Genomic DNA, 13,943 nt, shown 5'->3' with positions numbered 1-13,943 from the left:
GGAGCGCTTCCTGCGCGGCTTCGCGGGTGGACGCTTCGGGGACCGAGCGCCGGGGGGCGCCCCGCACCTGCCCTACGCGCCCCGCACCTGCCCCCGCGCGCCTCACCTGCCCGCGCGCCCCGCACCTGCCCCCGCGCCCACCCCTCGCATTCGAGTCCCACCGCCAGTTTCCACTTTGCAGGAACGAAAGGCGGGGGGTGGGGGGTGGGGTGGGGTGGGGGAGTCAGCGAAGGGATAAGGCTCGTTCTTCCTCCAGAGCCGGAAGGCTGAAGGCGCGGTGCCCTGGGTGGGGCCGTGGGCAGGTCCAGGGGTGGGTGCAGTGAAGCAGGGGGGCCTTAGAAGCGACAGCTAGTGTCACACAGCTGCAGGAGGCACACGGCTCCCAGGGGAAGCCTTAGAAGGAATAAGGTGAGGAACGACCAATATTTTGGAAACACCTTCCCTTGGGACAAAGGTGGCGCCTCCAGGGAAGAGCGCTGTTGCCCTGGATGGTTGCAGGGGTTGCATGGGCCAGGGTTTGAATTAATTTCAATAAATTCAATTTCTTTCTGTAGTGTCACACAAGTTTAGTATTTGCTCCTATTGTGTATGCACAAACGCCCGCAGCTCGTACTGGAAGCGGTAGTTTGTGTGGGGGAGTGAACAGCCACTTCAGTCCAGCTGCGTTGGAAGGCTCAGAGCTGCCAGGCAGCCAGAGAGGGACGGCGGCAGTAAAGCAGCAGCTCTGCATTTCCGTCCACGCGCTTAGTACCGAGGGGGACGCTCGCCGTGTTTGGGACCGAGGGTGGTGACTTCCTGTCTGTGATCTCCGGACCGCGAGGAAAGCCCGTCAGCCTGCTGGAGTGGCTCTTTCCCTTGGGAGCAAGCCTTTTGCTGAGGAGGAAGGAGACCCTTTTCTCCTGCCTGCCCCGCTGGGAGAGCAGGCCCCTGGCTCACGAGGCTTCTTTCTCCCATGAGCACAGGTGGAACGATTCCTTTTTTCCCGGTTCTGCTTGAAGGAGTTAGTTAGTCGGATGACAGGATTCAGAGGTTTTACCCACGGTCGGTGTCTGAGCTGTGGCTAAGATGGTCTAAGTGGGCGGAGAGGATGCCACAGGGAGAGGCACCCTGGCCCGGAACGAGGCTGTGGAGTAGCTCGCTGGACGGGGAACAGCAACAGCGGGGCTCAGGGATTAGTAAGCGCGGGGCGCTGACCACAGCCAGATGATGCTTGAGGCTGGGGACACAGCAGTGGCCAAAGCAGACCGAGTCGCGGGCCTCTGTGGACTGCGTCTTCTGTGGGAAGAGACACACGAGCCATGTAGGCGATGATAATGAGACACACCAGGGAGAGATGAAGCGGTAAGGGGCGGGAGTGTGGATGCACCGGTCAGGGACAGTGTCCCCGTGGGACTTGAGGGAGTCGGCCCTGGAGGTGGCCTTGGGACCGCGCGGCCCAGGCGCCGAGGCAGGAGCCCGCTGGTATCCCCGGGGGACCGCAGGAGGCCGAGATGGGGAGGCCACCCAGATGGCCGCAAGCTCGCCGTGGTGCAGGCTCACTGGCTGTCACCCTGCTGAGACGGGCTCCGCAAAGGGCTGTGATGCTCTGGCTTTGGCTTTAAAGCGTTAAAGTCATGTTGAGAACAGTCAAGGAGACAAAGGCCGAGGACGCTGGCAAGGAGGCTGTGGCAATGGCCCAGGTGTGAGATGGTCAAACCGGGAGGTGGTGCTGATAAGTGGTCGCTCTCCGGACGTATTTGGGCTGAATGTGGGCCGGGCCGGCCAGGACCAGCTCGAGAGGGTGGGTGGTGAGAAATTCAGGAGCTCTGGCCCCAGAGGTTAAGCATCAGGGCTTGAATTCGTCCCGGGTGGGAGTATTTACGCCACGGAAACGAGCAAACCTACAAATCCAGGCGCTTTCCTCTCGGAGGGTGGGGCTCTTGGTCCGTCGTGGCGTGAGAGGGCAGGTGGCCGCCCAGGACCGCAGTCACCAGAGGGGTGAGGCCGAAGAGCCCACGGGTGCGGGGCTCAGATGATGCAGGTAGCTTGTCACGGGATAACCGCCCTTCCGTTCAGGTTGATGCCATCCTTTCTTGTCCGGGATTAAGAGCCAGCCCCGGTGCTGGGCCCACTTGTCCTCTCCTTGACGCGCCAGTGAGAGCCGGACCGTAGTTCTCCCGGCAGGGCAGCCGGTGCAGCCGGCCCACGGGGGCATCTCTACCAGCGTCCCCTCCGCGCACATTCTCACCCGCCTCTCGCCCTCCTCCATCCGACCCCGTCCTCCCGAGGGCACCAGTGCATCTAACGCTCCGCTCCCCGGCATTGCGGAGAATACCGCCCCGTGCCCCGCACAGCCCAGAGGGAGCGGTTTTGGCGCTGTCTGTGATTTGACTCGGACGCATCTGGTTTTCTCGGTTCACCCTCTTTGTCACCGTGACGCCAAGGTTAAGTTCTTGTCAGGCTGTATGGGCGGGCAGGCTTCAGCGTCCAGGACAGCCCCGCCGCCCGGTCGCATGGGCAGGGCTGCAGCAACTCGGTGCGCGCAGCCTCCCTGTGGAGCTGACAGAAACACACTGGAAATTCTACAAGAGCCGACTTTTCTGTGAAGTGTCCAGAACTTTCACCTGCTAGGCGGTCTGGCGCCATCCATGGGGCCTTTCCAGCCCGAGCAGGAGCTCAGAGGTGCAGATCTGCAGGGAGGCGGCCAGGCCAGGAGCCGTGGGGTCCAGGCGCTGACCCCGTCTGGCCTTGACTCACTCGTGGACAGAAAAACCGTCTGAGGATTTTGTGGGGATCGGGTACTGTGGGCCCGTGAGCTGCCTTTTCGGGGAGCCCTGGCTGCTGGTCCTCCTCCCTCGAGGAGTGTTTGGGGAGGTGTGGGCGCACTCTTGATTTTCCTGATGCTGGGAGAGTGTTACTGCCAGTAGGGGGTGGGCCGGGGTGGGGACACGGGGCCCTGCCCGCTGCTCCTTCAGCAGGAGCCCAGGCCCCCGCGGAGGGCACGGGAGTGGGACCCTGTGCACCGGCGCGGCGACAACTCTGCAGCGAGGGATGAGGACTGAAGGGTCCTGGCGCCTCCCCTGGTCTCTCGGGGGGAGGGGGGTTGTGCTTGGATCTCTGGGTGGTCATGGTCGGGCGGCTTAACCCCTCGGGCCTCCATGACGGCTGCACAGCCAAGAGGTCGACACACGCTCCCGAGGCCCAGCCTGTTGGGGCTTCTGAGTGGATGCAGGACGGAGGGCCAAGAATCCTCTTGGTGGGGCGGGAGGTGGGGCAGCTGCGGGTTCTTGCGGAGCTGACTCCAGGGACTCTCGAGGGAGCCGGGGGCCGGGCGGCTGTGCCCTCGGTTGGGGGGACTGGCCCTCCGTGGGGTGGACGGCAGCCCCAGCGTTTGCGGGCAGGGATTCCAGCTCGTCTGAGTGGACACTTGGGCCCCGAGAGGAAATCTGCTCGAGCGTCTCGGGGGCCTGGGCTCTGCCGTGGCCTCTGATGGTTCACGGGAGCGCTGAGCATGCTGAGCCCCGGCCGTCTCTGAGCTTCCCTGGGAGCCCTTCTGCCTGGCGTGCAACCGGGGTGATGGTTTGCTCTGTGTCAGCGTGACTGGGCCCCGGGGCCCCAGGTACCCGGTCAAACCCTGTTCTGAGTGTTCCTGGGGGGGCGGTGTTTGGAGAGGTTAACATTTGAATCCTTTGAGTAAGCAGATGGCTCTTCCCGAGGGTGGACCTCGTCAATCAGTAGAAAGAATAGAACAGAGGGCCGGCCTCCCCCGAGCAAGAGAAAATTCTCCTGCCTGGTGGCCTTTGGGTGTGGGGGGGTCTTCCCTTCCTTGTTCCCCATTGGTTTCGGCCTGTGGACTTGCACTGGGACATCAGCTGCCTGCTCTGCAGGTTTGGGACTCGCCAGCGACTGTAGTCACATGAGCCAATTGCTTATAATTAATCTCTCTCGTTGTTAATATATATTAGTACCAGCATCGACATCGATACACGTATCGATACGTAGAGCAGATGTAGGTGCAGACAGCCTCCTGGCTCGGTCTCCTCGAATTCCCTGACAGATACAGTGTTCCGCTATCTCGCACGCGGGGGCCCCTTAGAGGGTGGGAGGCCGATGTGTGAAGTCCGTGGAGCCCTCAGCCCGGAATGGCAGAAGCTGTTTTCAGGGCTTCACAGAGGGAGTGAGCTGCCAACAGAATAGAGTAACCGCCCCGGCAGTGCTGTGAGCGGCTGCAGGTGCCGTGCGCGGTCCACAGGGCCAAGTCCCCCTCCTCCCCGCGACAGGGGCGCGATGAAGGCCACACCCCTCGGGTCGCCTTCCCTTGCTCGACAGAGAGGTCCTGGGTGGGGGGCACGCAGGTTCATCTGTGTGTGCAGGCTCGGGGCTTTTGAAAGAAAGATTCTGGAAAAATATTTCGTGTTATTGCCACTATCATTACTGGGTTTAATTCCTCCTGTATTTAAAGAAAAGAGGGCATAGGATTCAATGATGTACATGTTTTTGGCAAAAGCACTTAAAACTTCCCCCTTAAATTGAAACTAGCTTTCAAACTTCTCAGGTCAGAATATAATTACTCTGGACAAAACCCCACTTGCTCTGCCTGACCCACCACCTCTTGAGTTAAGCCCGGCGAATCTGGAGGTCGATGCAGCTGCAGGAAAGGTCACCTGGAGCCGCTGGCCCCTTGCACTTATGCAGAACCTGTCATGCAGCCGGTAGCGAAGCTGCCTGCAGCCCGCGCACACGTAGATCCCCCCACCCCAGTCAACGGCAGCGTCTCTCAGGCACCGCGTGACCAGAACACCACCCCACAGTCTCCTGGTTGAGAGAGGACAGGGAAGACTGTTTTCTCCATTTCGAACTGAGAAGGTTTTTCCTCACAGCCATCAGTTGTCTGATTCTCTGACACCAGCTGGGCCAACAACTCAGTTCTGATGCCAATTCCCGTAGCGCGAGCAGACCCCACGGGTAGGGGCTCAGTCCCACCAGAGCCCCCAGTGCAGACACAGGTTCAAAGGTGGCGCCCAGGCCCCCTCACTTCTGCCTGGACGACTTCAGATTTGGTGTTTCTGGCCACACTTGCCTCCTGAAATTGCCCAGGGCCTCACCAGAGTCACCTCATTAGCATACATTTAGCTTTGCTCCAAAGGGCCTTGTTATGAATAACGAAAGACGCTCCCATCACTCAGGAAATTCCAAGGGTTTTCAGAGCTCTGTGCCAGGAGCCTGGCAGGAGACCAGATGTGTGTTTCCTATTATACACCCAAACGAAGGCCGTTTCCCTTGCCCAGCACTGGTCACGACGGAATGAGGCCAGAGCCCTGGGGTGAGCAGGTCACTGCTCAGGGGAGGGGCTCTGGGGGGCCGTAAATGGCTTCCTCACGTTTTCTCGTCCCGCAGAACGTAAGCTCTGTATCTGCACTGACCAATAAGATTTCTGTGAAGATGAAGTGTTCCTGTACGGCAGCCACTGACCACGTGTGGTCACTGAGCACTGGACGTGTGGCTGGTGCACTACGATGTTATTATTTATTAGGGTGACCGATTTATTTAATTCCAATCAGCTCAAGCCCCTGTAGCTCGTGGATGTGTTATAAAGCTCTACACACAGACCCTCTGGAAATGACCAGAGACCTCACGGGGAGGGGATGGCTCCCCTGGGTCAGGACCAGCTCCATGCCCCTCATCTCTTACCTCCCTCCCTGGAATTGTAACCCAAAGTGAAGAGATGCCGGCATCCCTGGGCGTGCTAAGTGTTGGACCCATCCATCCACCCATCTATTTATCCATCCATCCATTTATCCATCCATCCATTTATCCACCCATCCATTTATCCACCCATCCATTTATCCATCCATCCATTTATCCACCCATCCATTTATCCATCCATCCATTTATCCATCCACCCATTTATCCATCCATTCATTTATCCATCCATCCATTTATCCATCCATCCACCCATCCATCCATCTTTGATATATGGATGGGTAAATGGATGGATGGATAAATGGATCCATCTTTCAAATATTTCTTGAGCATATTCAACACTTGGTCACATTCAGCACTTTTCCAGGTACGTGAAGATTTTTATTTAGAGTCACCAGCAATTCTTGGTATAGATACAGAATCAGATTTTGTATGAGAGCAGAGTTAATTACTAACATTATGTGTACAAGTTCTCCTCCCCAAAGAGATGCCAATGGAGAGGGTGAGTCCAAGTGGGTGGAGGTAGGCGAGAAACAGGGTGAAGTGATGACTCCAAGTGTTAAATGTGTGAAGGGCCCTCCCTGAGCGAGGTGGCGGCTGCCTCCAGCGTGGAGTCCTGTACCTGCAGCCTGAGTAATGAGGTTCTCCCTCCACAGAGGAATGGGTGACTCTTGCCAAAGAGAGTGTGTCGGTGACGGAGGGCAGATTTAAGGAGCCGAGTTGCTTCCCCCAAGTGGAAGCGTGGGTTAGAAGAGGCCGAGCAGGGGCCCTGGCGTGGAGTTCAGGAGGTGGACTGAGATGGAAACCTCAGAGCAGTGAACACGGAGACAGAAGAAGCCGTCAGACAGAGTTGGGCCACAGCACCAAGTGAGGCGACAGGCAGCCCTGGCCGGGGTCCCCTCCAGGGAGGAGCGGCTCAGAGGTCAGAAGGAGGCGGGCCAGGTCTGGGAGGGCTGGGGGAGCATTGCCCAGGGACTGTATGGAGTAGGCACTTGCTGTGAGCCTGAGCCGGCTCCCCCCTGCCTGGCCGGGAACAGGGCCTTGTGGGGCGGGAACAGCTCTTCCCAGGAGGAGAGAAGCCGGATGCAAGTGTAGCTGCACATTTTGTTCTCTGTGGTGGCCAGCACTGGCCCAGGTCTAAATGCGTCGCGAGAAGGTGCTGGGTCAGGGCCCTTTGTGGGCGTCTTACTCCGTTCCTGCTGCTGCAACAAGTTAGCGCAGACGGGGGTCTTGTAGACAGCAGAAACGTATCGCTCGCAGCCTGGAGGCTGGACGTCCACGGATAGATATTACATCTAATGTACTAAATACATACACAGAGATATTTGTAAGTATATATAAAAAAATATATAACATTTGGAATGGAATACATATATATCTCCAAGCAAAATGCACTTCTCTCTGTATAAGAAAAAGAGTTGGGTGTATGGGTGACTCTGCAACTCTGCACGCTGCCTGGAAAGGGTTTGTCTGGAGTGGAATTCATGGATCCTTACATTTGCATAAATTTTTTTGGTCTGATTTTTTCTAAACCTTTACAAGTTTACATAAGTATTTTGATCTAACTACCTTGAAGTCCCACTGTCATCAGAATGCCTGCAGTCCCAGCACCCCATCCCAGGCCCCGAGGTAACTCCCCTCAGGCTGGGGAGCCCTCCTGTCCCTCTACCGCGTGCAGGCAGAGCTGGGGTGCGGAAGTGGGGGCAGGACGCATCAGGCCTCGGGGCTGCAACCCCAGCAAGAGGGCTGGGCTTCAGTGCCCAGATCTGGACGGATGGCAAGGGCAGGGGCGGGGAGCCTGTGCGCGAGAGGTTGGGGTTTGGACCCACAGGCAGGTGGCGGCAGGTGTGCAGCTGAGCTCCCGGCTGGTGCTGGGCCCCAGCTCCTGGGAAACAGATGGCCACAGGGAGGGGTCTCCGGGGGAGGAGGGGTCTGCAAGGGCAGAGGCTCAGTCTTTCCTGGGGGCCAGGTTCTCAGCCTCTGATTCCTGACTTTCACAATCATGCTTCTTTTCTCACACGAAGGCTTTTCAAGTTGATTTCCATCCAAGAGGGAATGAAGGCAATTAATGGTAATTTAGAAAAATGTTTAACTTCATGAGTGGGAGTGGGGTTTTCACGCTGGGGCTCCTGCTGGTTTCGGGGGTGGACTTCTGCCTGTCTGCACACACGCGCTTCTGGCCAGCCCACAGGTGCCTGCAGGATGAAACTTGTGCCTCGTTGATATTAACTGGGGGAGAATGCCTGGCTCTTCAAGGAATGTTTACTTGGGGGTCGGCTTGACTCTTTTTCCAGCAAACGGGGAAATGGGGGATGTGGGGTGGCCCAGGCAGCTGAGGTCGGGGGCTCCTGAGGCTGCGGTCCAGGCCCTCTGCCAGCACAGGGTGGGGCTGCATCTCGCTCCCAGGGAACCCAGGCCAGCGCTTTGTCAGCACCTGGTGGGGAAGAGCCATTGATTCGGCTCTGCCTCTGTGGGTGGCCTGTCCCACAGGGTCCTGTCCCATCCACGGCCAAAGCCGATGTGAGTAAAACACGCCAGCGCGGCTGTAGGAGAGGAGGCCAGGCGGCCTCTGGGGTCCCCGCCACAGCGTGGGACCACGGCTTCCCGGGGTGGAGGTGGCCCCCTTCCCCGGCATGGGGGCCTTGCCCTGGGCCTGGCCTGGACCTGCGCTTCTGGGAAGGGCCCTGTGAGGCCTGAGCATTGACCGGCAGGGGAGCATGAGGGCCAGGAGCCCTTTCCCCCGACATGCTTGCTGTGGCTGGAAATTCCTCTGGGGAAGAATCCTTTCCAAGGAGCCCCGTTTGGAGCCCTCAGGCTTCCTCTGGTAACTGATGAGACATTGGTTACCGGATCTGCCCCTCAGGGTTTGGAGTGTTCATGAAAAGGTTTTATTCTCAACCTTAAAATTCTAAAACAGTCGCTAATTTTGTTTCAGGAAGCTTATGACTTTGAAGGATGAAGAGTCTTTTCTAAGAGACGTGTGTCTGTGTGATCTGAGCGCGTTGTGATCTTTCTGGACCTGAGATCACACTTCTGTAAGGAAGTAACCGTCCCAGATCCCTGCTTAGATAAACCGGGCCCTGCAGGAGAGAGGCTGACGGAGGGCCGCACAGAGTATAAACGGCGGGGATCAGGTGCTCTGAGAGCGTCGCTGATGAGGGTCGGGAGCCTGGAAAGATGAGCAGCAAAGAAAACAAACAGAAAAAGCTCTGCTCTGGCTGGGCAGGATTCACGCCTCCCCTCTGCGCTCGGTCTGTGTGGCCTCAGGGCAGGGCTGCACCTCTCTGATCCTGACGCCCAGGGCCGGCGGCTCAGGGTTGTCAGGGGGCTCAGAGCAGTTATGAGGGTGTCGGGCTCACGGAAGGGGCCCCTACTTTTGCTAACGAGGTTTTCACCAGCCACATCCTGGTTCGCAGCAGTTTGGGTGACCCTTCCCTTAATGCAGGCTCAGTCCCGGCTCCGGATCCGGAAGCGGATCCTGGAAGGCAGTGGAGGGCAGTCTGGCTCGCAGGTCAGGGGGGACCACGGCCATGGTCCTCAGTCCCAGGAGAAGCCCGTGACTGCACAACACTGTGAGAAACAAACAACCTGCTTCTTTTCTATTGGCTCTGAAGTCTGTGTGGATTTCGACAAAAGCACTAAATTTGAAAAAAAAAAAGAGGCACATTATATATTTTCAGGGTTTCAATGATTTACACATTTTTTTTTAAAGGATTTAAAAAAGGTTCTGTTTTAAGGTGACCTTGGTTGGCTTCATCGTCTCAAATGTTTCTGGTCTGAACGTAGCTTGAAAAACACAGCATAGTCTGTAAAGCCTTCGGTGCCTGTCAGTCACCCCCCACCAACTTGGCCCGGAGCCCAGGACCCTGCATCGCCCTCCCCTTGGCCTCCACAGCCGGCCTGGAGCCGCTGAGGTCAGAGCCTCTCGCAGGTGGCCTTGCCATCCTCGCAGGCCCCCGAGTCTCCCCGGGGGCGGGGCCTCAGGGCAGGGGTAAAGCTACCTACGATTTCTTCCTTCTGCCCTCTAGACCTCTGCCGCTACTCTGCGGGTTCATACTTTGCAAACGTACAAAATAATTTAATCATCACATACTGCTTATTTTAACAGAAGTATTTGAAGTTGCCTAGGTTACAGCTCACATACGACAGGACCATTAAAACAAGGGTAAAGAAGAAGCCAGAGGATGGGAAGGAGGCTATTGCCATAATCGGAGACACTTGCTGCTCTAAAGCCTTAACTCAACTTTGAAACCGCTGGCAACCTGGGTAGATAGAGAGAGAGAAAAAGTGAATAAAACACTGTGAGTCACGTGTTTTCCAACATATCATGAATAAATACAAGGAGACCAGTTTGAATCTTGACTTGCGTCCTCTCAGCTCTGAGAGCAATATGCCACGTGTGTCTCTATATAGAGCATGTTGATCACGTCCTGTGTGAGTCTTCATGGAGATGATACAAGTGTTTCAGGGACTTTATTCTTCATATATCACTCTCTTACATTTTCCTTTGTCCCATTGAGAAGAGATGAGTGTGACCCTGGGGCCACCTGATGCGTGAGCACAGCCCTGGTCCCCACCCGCCGATCTGCCCGGCACTGTCTGCTCCATTGCTTCACTGAGCAGGGTCTGCGATCATCCCGACCTCTGATGGAGCTCCTCTGCCGTGTGGGATGCACCCTGTGTTGCAGCAGATGATCCCCAGAAGTGCAGCCCGTCAGCCACACCTGCACCGTGGGACCCACGAGTCCCGGCGCCCCCAACCTCGTGGTGCCAGCCCCAGGCAGGGGTGAGGCGGGGGGGTGTCTGTCTGGGCGGGGCGGCGGGAGATCTGTTTGACGAGGGCACAGCCTGGCCCATCCACGGTGCGACCACCAAGAGGGCTGACTTTCTCAAAAAGCTGTGATTTATGAGAATTCAGATTTCGGTGGTGAACTCTGCTCTTGTGGATCCAGGGATAGTGGGCTCACTTATTTTTTTTTTCATATGACAAAACCCATTCTCTACTTTGAAGGGATCCAGCCACCTGGTCCAAGGGAGCCGGTGAGCTGTTTAGAATAATTAAAAACACTCTGCGTGGTGTGAGCTGCCTGACCCCCTGGCTGTCTGCCTGTCCCCAGCGCCCCTTTTCTGACCAGGCCCGCATGAGGACAGCGGCTCACCAAGCCCACGCGGACTTGCCTGCCCTCTGGGTTCCCTGGGTGGGTGGCTCACAAAGTCAGCTCTGTGCTCTGGAAACACCGCCGCTTCACTGAGGGGCTGAGGGGCTCCCTAAGGCAGCTGCTGGCCACGCACCAGACCTGCCAGGGAGGAGGGACGGGAGGCCGCGTGTGCAAGGCCCTGACCTTGAACCTCGGGTTTGGTCGGCTGTGACTGACCACTGTGGTTCATGCCCAACACGGGCCTCCTGACGTGCCCTCCGGAAATGGGACCCTGCTTCTGGGGATGCCGCAGGGAGTGTGTGGGACTGGATGCTTCGGTGAAGACAGCACCAGCCACAGGAAGGCTGACCTCCACAACCCCCAGGGTCTGCCTGATGGCCAGGCCACCTCTAAAGCCAGCTGTCCCCTGAGACACGTGGGGTCTGCCGTGGGCGAGCGGCCTGCTCCCAGGGTCTCTCCATGTGTCTGGAGCTGCTGCACCTTTGCAGAGGAAAGCCGTCCTCTATACCATCCCTGGCCAGCCCTTTCGATAAAACTTTTACTGGGGTAAATATTTTAGGTTTTTCGAGCCAAGAGACAACTTTGAGGATATTATATAACTGCTTATATAAGATGAGAGAAAACAAATGTCTACGATTTTTTTATTGACAAAATTCAAAATATAATCGTTGTGTACAATATTTTATAAGGAGGTCTGCTAACGAGAAGAACACAGTTCTTCTGCGGGAGGATAACATTTCACTTGATGAGCTCACGGTCGGGGTTCTCTGTCACCAAAATCGATGGCAAGTGTCCATCTATTTATGCAGACCTGGGATGAGATTTCACATATTTGGGCTTTGAAAACGTCTTTTCACACAGTCACTGCCAAATATTGATATTAATCCATGAGCACATGACTTTAATTGAACATATTCATTACTTGGAATGCATTTATTGAATTCAATTAAGTTCTTCTCTTAATTATGCTTTTATATTGCAGAGTTATCACTTCCTATTGAAGTTGAGCGGAAGGCTCTCAGTTGCATAGTTTAATAGGTTTTTTAAAAAAATTAATTAATCAATCAATTAATTAATTAATTTTGGCTGCGTTGGGTCTTTGTTGCTGCACGCAGGCTTTCTCTACTTGTGGCGAGCGAGGGCTACTCTTCGTTGCAGTGCGCAGGCTTCTCTGCGGTGGCCTCTCTTGTTGCAGAGCAGGGGCTCTAAGCACATGGGCTCCAGTAGCTGTGGCACATGGGCTCAGCATTTGTGGCACGCGGTCCCTAGAGCACAGGCTCAGCATTTGTGGCACACGGTCCCTAGAGCACAGGCTCAGTAGCTGTGGCACACAGGGCTCGTTGCTCGCAGCACCGCGGCATGTGGGATCTTCCCGGACCAGGGCTCGAACCCGTGTCCCCTGCATTGGCAGGCGGATTCTTAACCACTGAGCCAACAAAGAAGCCCTAATAGGTTTTTTAAAGAAAATTATTTAATGAATATTTTCAAACATCACACAAAAATAAAGAAAATAATATAACAAACCATATTTATCTAGATTCTAAAATGATCAAAACTTTGCCATGTTTCCTTCACTTATCATTTCCTTTCTTTTTCCTTTTCCTTTTCTTTTTAAAACATTTGGGAGCAAATCCCAAGCATAATGTCATTTTAATTCCTATGTATTTCAGTATTCATCTATAAAAAATATGGCCCTTGTGTGGCTATTCTTTTAAACCAGGAATAACAGAAATACTTTAAATTAGAAAACATATTATTTTCCTCTCTTGATATCAGTAATGTGGAGATTAAAGCAAGATCACAGTAGTTAAGAAATGAATGAAGCTATATTTCCCTTGCATATCTGAGTGTATAAAGAATCAGTCCCGTTACCTTTATATGTCTTTTTAAAAATATTTTTTTATTTTGAAATAATTATAGATTCACAGGAAGTTGCATGGAAATGTAGAGATATTTCCCGCACCCTTGATCCAGCCTCCTCCGATGCTATCTTTATGCATAGATACAGTACAACTTCAAACCCAGGAAATCGTTGTGGGAACCATCTGTGAAGCTTATTCAGATTTCATTTGTTACATACACACTTGCGTGTGGGTATGTGTGTTTGGATCTGTGCAATTTGATCATGTGTGTAGCTTTGTGTAACCACCACCACAATCAAGATATCATCTTGTGTCATCACTGCAAGGCTCTCTTGTGCTATCCCATGATAGGCACAGCTACACGTCCATTTCTATCTCTAATCCTTAGCGACCACCATTCTCCCTCTCTGTAATTATTTCACAAATTTTATATAAATGGGTTCATGCAATATGTATTTTTTTACTCAGCATAATGTCTGTGAGGTTCATTCTAACTGAGTGGATTAATGGTTTGTTCTCTTTATTGTGGATCAGTAGCCCACAGTATTGATGTACTGCAGTTCATTGAACCATTCATCCATTGAAGGATATTTGGATAGTGTTGAGTTTTGGACTACTATGAATAAAGCTGCTATGATTATTCACGTGCAAGTTTCTGTGTGAAAATAAATTTTCATTGTTCTTGGATACGTGCCCAAGAATGCGCTTTGGGTCATGTGGTAATTTCACTTTTAGGTTCAAAAGGAACTGCCAACGTGTTTTCCAGAGTGGCCATACCATTTTACATTCCCACCAACAATGCATCAGTGACCCAGGTTCTCTGTATCTTTGCCAGCATTTGATGTTCACACCATTTTTATTGAGTCTTCTGAGAAGTATGTAGTGATATCTCATGTTTTTACTTTGCATTTCTCTAGTGGCTAATGGTGATGAAAAACTTTTCATGGGCCTATTCACCATCTGTATGACCTCTTCGGTGAAATGTTTCTTCATGTCTATTGAAGAAAACATTCCTATTGGAAATGTCTAATTTTCTAATTGGATATTTCATTTTATTTAAGTTGAGGCTTGAGAGTTCTTTAGATAATTTAGGTACCAGTCCTTTGTTGATGATATGTTTTGTAAATATTTTCTCCCTTCTGTAGCTTGTCTTTTCATCCTTTTAACAGAATCTTCTGCAGAGCAAAAGTTTGAAGTTTTGATGAGGTCTATTTTATCAATTATGTTTCCTTTTACACAT

The 13,943-nt window shown here is 53.8% G+C and overlaps 1 long non-coding RNA gene across 3 annotated transcripts; it reads left to right on the top strand.

The window, feature by feature from the left end:
- Positions 1-284: 284 nt before the first annotated feature.
- On the top strand, positions 285-13,678 carry LOC309792244. 3 transcript variants are annotated; one of them, XR_014291653.1, is made up of 5 exons: positions 287-408; positions 555-6,549; positions 7,707-7,753; positions 8,618-12,081; positions 12,118-13,677. It is a non-coding gene; the product is annotated as an uncharacterized lncRNA (long non-coding RNA). The 3 variants fall into 3 exon arrangements; XR_014291654.1 differs by having other exon boundaries at positions 7,707-8,717; positions 9,791-12,081; XR_014291652.1 differs by having other exon boundaries at positions 285-408; positions 7,707-12,081; positions 12,118-13,678.
- The last annotated feature ends 265 nt before the right edge of the window (positions 13,679-13,943 follow it).

The sequence above is a fragment of the Mesoplodon mirus genome, assembly GCF_964341445.2.
Source record: "Mesoplodon mirus genome assembly, chromosome: 16".
NCBI lineage: Eukaryota > Metazoa > Chordata > Mammalia > Artiodactyla > Ziphiidae > Mesoplodon > Mesoplodon mirus.
Note: the sequence above shows the minus strand (reverse complement) of the source record. Positions and strands in the feature narration are given on the sequence as shown.